General features: G+C 54.7%; 1 pseudogene; it reads left to right on the forward strand.

Moving 5' to 3' along the window:
• Positions 1 to 1,219: 1,219 nt before the first annotated feature.
• LOC135976665 (membrane-spanning 4-domains subfamily A member 4A-like) lies at positions 1,220 to 3,918 on the forward strand (annotated as a pseudogene).
• The last annotated feature ends 615 nt before the right edge of the window (positions 3,919 to 4,533 follow it).

Raw genomic sequence — 4,533 nt, forward strand, 5'->3', positions numbered from 1 at the left:
CATCTGCCTCAGGGAAACCTGTATGATAAGCTGCGAGGCGTTGAGAGCGGCCACAACTGCAGCGATGGTCGCAGCGTGCTCCATGCTCGCAGTGCTGTGGCATCCGCGCTGTCAATGACTGGAAAAGTGCGCGAACTGATTTCCCGCCGGCGCTTTCAGGGACGGAGGGCGGGAGTGATGGACGGATGACGACAGTTACCCAAAAGCACCCTCGACACATTTTCTTACCCAGAAGGCATTGCCGGCTACACCCAGAATTCCAATGGGCAGAGGGGACTGCGGGAACTGTGGGATAGCTGACCACAGTGCACCGCTTCGAATGTCGACGCTTTCACCGTTAGTGTGGACTCACAAAGTCGAATTACTGTCCTTAGTGTGGACACAGACGTTCGACTTTGCAATATCGATTCCAAAAATTCGATGCAAGTAAATTCGAACTACTCTCGTAGTGTAGACAAGGCCTTAGATAAATGTCTATCAGGGATGGTCTACTCTAGACAGTATTTGGTTCTGCCATGAGGGCAGGGGACTGGACTCAATGACCTCTCGAGGTCCCTTCCAGTCCTAGAATCTATGAATCTATGCAATAAGGACTGAGTAAGGATGTAGTAAGAACTGAGTAGGAAGGACTGAGAAGGCATCTAGTAAAGAATGATTAACCATGTAGTAAGGACTGAGTAACCAAGTAGTAAGGACTGAACAGCCACATAGTAGGGACTAAGGTTCAGCTTTACAAAGGTATTTAGGTGGCCAATGTTGCAGAGAGGCCCAAGCAGGACTTACCAAGTCTTACACAGATTAGGTGCCTGCAGCTCATGGCAGGTCAATGGGAGTTAGGCACCTAGCTCTGGCACTTTTGTCAAGCCCAAGAGGCACCTACCTGCATTCAGGTGTCTAAATACCTTTGGAAATCTTGGCCTAAGTAGATGTGTAGTCATATAATTATCATCCCTAGCTCTTAGTAGCCTTTGTCATCAGTCAGTCTCAAAGTACTTTACAAATGAGGTATGGTGGGGAAACTGAGTCACGGGGAGGGTAAGGGACTTGCCCATGGTCACCCAGAGGCAGAGGTGGGAATAAAACACAAGTCTCCTGAGGCTCTGTTTAGAGGCTTTATCCTCTCGTGAATGACAAGCCAAAATACAGAGACTCTGTGTAGTAGAGACTGTGTCACCTTGTGGTAGGGATGGAGTAACTGTGTAGTAGGGATTGAGTAACTGTGTAGTAAGTTCCCCAGAATGCAGCTCCTGGCCAGTAACATGTTATGCCCCATGGTGTCTCGGCAGATCACACAGATACTCATGGGCATTGTGCAGGTAGCTTTCGGCATCATCTTCACCCTGGCGAAATGAGCACCAGCTAATAGCGATACATGTGGGGACCCCCTTTTGGACAGGGATCCTGGTAAGTCCTAGTGGTGGGGGCTTCGGGGTGTGTGTGTGAAAAGAAGGAGGCCGTCGTCTCCAAATCCTCGCTGTAGCGTGGTTTAGCCAGCCAGCACCGTGATCTGAACCCCCGGCTTCCCGGAGCATGGCCAGAGGTCTTTGGAAGCCCAACTGGCACAGCCAGGGGTGGCAGAGTGGTGACTGGGGCACTGGACGTGGGGCTTGGAGAGCCCTCTGACCTGCCGCTGACCTGCTGGGTGAGCTCGCATGTCCCTTCTGTGAGTCCTCCGGGTGGCCACTGGCTGTGTGTCTGTGCAGAGCTCCGACCTATCACAGGGGCTTCTTTGGCCCCCATCCCGCAGCACCTGGACCCCTCCCCCATCTTCAACTGAGTCCCCATGGGACATACAGAGCCTCTGGCATGGGAAAAGGAAGAATGTAGAACCCAGAAACCCCCTGGCATGGAAGGGAGGGGAAGTGGGGGACACATAAGGCCCTTGGCATGGTGGGGAGGGAGCCTCTGGGATGTGTAATGAGCTTGAGTAATGTGTGACCTCCCCCCTCTACCCCCTCCCCGGTGTATTGATCCTCACCCTGCCTGTGAGGGAGGGAGTGCCATTATACCTAATGCATGGAGGGGAAACTGAGGTACCAAGCGAGTGGGGGGCACTGGGATGGTCTCACCTGTTGGGTGAAGAGTGGGCGGCAGCTTTCACCCATCTCTGCTTTTCCCCCAGTACATCCTTTCGGGGTTCATTTGTGTGGCGGCTGCCAAGAACCCCAAGATCTCACTGGTAAGGAATGAGGCTTTTGTCCCCTGTTTTTTGAGCCAGTTGGAATATATTGGGGTTTCCCCCCCAAGGAAAGTTAAATGAAACATGAAAAATTTGGGGGGGAATTCACTGCAAATTCCAAAGGAAAATTTTGACTTTTTTCCCAACATTGAAAATTCTCATTCAAAAACTGCCCAAATGGCTGAAAATTGAAACATTTTACCCAAAAACCGTCACGAAAGGAAGAATTTCCAGGGGGAAATTGCCCAAAATTGAAAAATTTCAGCCCAAAACAGCCACCAAAAATTCTCCCCCCCTCCCAGGTTTTTTCAGACGGAAACAGCAGCCCACCCCAAACAGCTAAAAACGGCCAATTGACGGCCAAAATTTGTCCAAGAAAGAGCAAATTTGTAGCTGGAAGGTGCTAAAAAGTGCAGGGAAAATGAAAAATGTCTACTCAAAATTGCCCCAAAGCCCAAAACGTTGCTACTGAAAACTGCAGCGAATGGCTGAAAGCCACCCGTTTCGGGCTGAAGATTGTAACGAGGAACAGAAGAAGAGCTCTGGAGATCAGGCTGGCTTGCCTCTTTCTCCAGCAGAGATCTTACCCGCCTTGTTTCGCTAGACACTAAAATCTCCACCGACCTGCTGTACCGTGGAGACTGGGCACAGGCCGAGGGCGTCTGGAGGGGTGCAGGATTCAAGGGCAGGAGGGTGGCTGGGGGGATGCAGGGGTGGGAGGTGTGGGGTGTGTGGATGACATAGCTGGGCCTCCTGGCCCCACGTCTCTGACGCCTTCTCTCCCAAGTGAAGGCCATGCTGGCTATGAATACCCTCAGTGCCATAGTGGCCAGAGTGGGCATCATCCTCTATTCGCTCTCGTTTATCTTCTACTACCCGCACGGAACCTACCAGTGGATCGAGGAGTCCAAGTCCTGCGCGCCGATCTCCCGAGTGCCTGCGGTGAGTCCGGCCGCCCCCCGGGCCTGCCCAGCTCTGCCCCGCGAAGCTGGGGGCACTGGTGCTATCTGTGACCCTGCTCATCAGGCCGTGGCCCAGGAGTTGGGACTGATGCCCTGAGGCCATGCTGCATAGAGGGGGCAGGGGCTCAATGAAGGGCGCAGCGCTGCAGGGAGCAGGATGGGAGGTCCCTAGCGGGCGCCATGCTTAAGGGAGCAGGGCGGGAGGCTCAGCAGGGGGCGCTGTGCCGCGGGGAGCGGGAGGCTCAGTAGAGGGTGCTGTGCTGTGGGGAGCGGGAGGATCATTGGGGGGCGCTGTGCCGCGGGGAGCGGGAGGATCAGCAGGGGGCGCCGTGCTGTGGGGAGTGGGAGGCTCAGCAGGGGGTGCCATGCTGCGGGGAGCGGGAGGATCAGCAGGGGGCGCTGTGCCATGGGGAGTGGGAGGATCAGCAGGGGGCGCCATGCCGTGGGGAGCGGGAGGATCAGCTGGGGGCACTGTGTGTATTGTCAGTCAGTCCCTTGTGGATCTCCCCTGGCCAAGATACCATGTCTGGGGTGGCCACGATTCTCCTGGTCTTCACCATCCTGGAGTTCTGCATCTCCATCTCCAGTGCTGCCTTCGGGTGCAAAACACTCTGCCGGGACAGCTACAGCGACATGGTGAGAGCCTCTGTGCGAGGAGCTGGGGGGCTGGGAGCCAGGACTCCTGGGTTCTATCCCAGGCTCAGAGAAGGGAGTGGAGTCTAGAGGTTAAAGCCAGGGGTGAGGACTCCTGGGTTCTATCCCTGAGTATGTGAAAAATTTGTCATAGAATCTCAGGGTTGGAAGGGACCTCAGGAGGTCATCTAGTCTAACCCCCTGCTCAACCCCAACTAAATCATCCCAGCCAGGGCCTTGTCAAGCCTGACCTTAAAAATCTCTAAGGAAGGAGATTCCACCACCTCCCTAGGGAACCCATGCCAGTGCTTCACCTGCCTCTAGTGAAAAAGTTTTTCCTAATATCCAACCTAAACCTCCCCCACTGCAACTTGAGACCATTGCTCCTTGTTCTGTCAACCCATCTTCTTTTTAGGTCAGTTGACAGATGTAGGAACTGCCCTCACCCCTGCCCCCGTACTTCCCTAGGGGAGTTATTCCATGAACAATTTGTGTCTGTGCACTGCCCTATAGGGCTGCATGGGAATGTGGGGAGATGGAGGGAGGAGTAGGGGCTACAGGGGAATGTGGGGGGGGCAGGGGAGTGGTTGTCCCAAGGGCTGTCCCTCATGCTCTCCTCCTGTCTCTCCCTCCAGTCTGTGGTGATTTATCAGAACATGGGGCCCCAGCTCTCTTCGCCAATGACCCCCCCAAAGCCCCACCCCCTTACCAGGACACCCAGACCCCCTGAGCCGTGCCCCACGCCAGCTGCCGGCCGAC

Source organism: Chrysemys picta, chromosome 20 (genome assembly GCF_011386835.1).
Source record: "Chrysemys picta bellii isolate R12L10 chromosome 20, ASM1138683v2, whole genome shotgun sequence".
NCBI lineage: Eukaryota > Metazoa > Chordata > Testudines > Emydidae > Chrysemys > Chrysemys picta.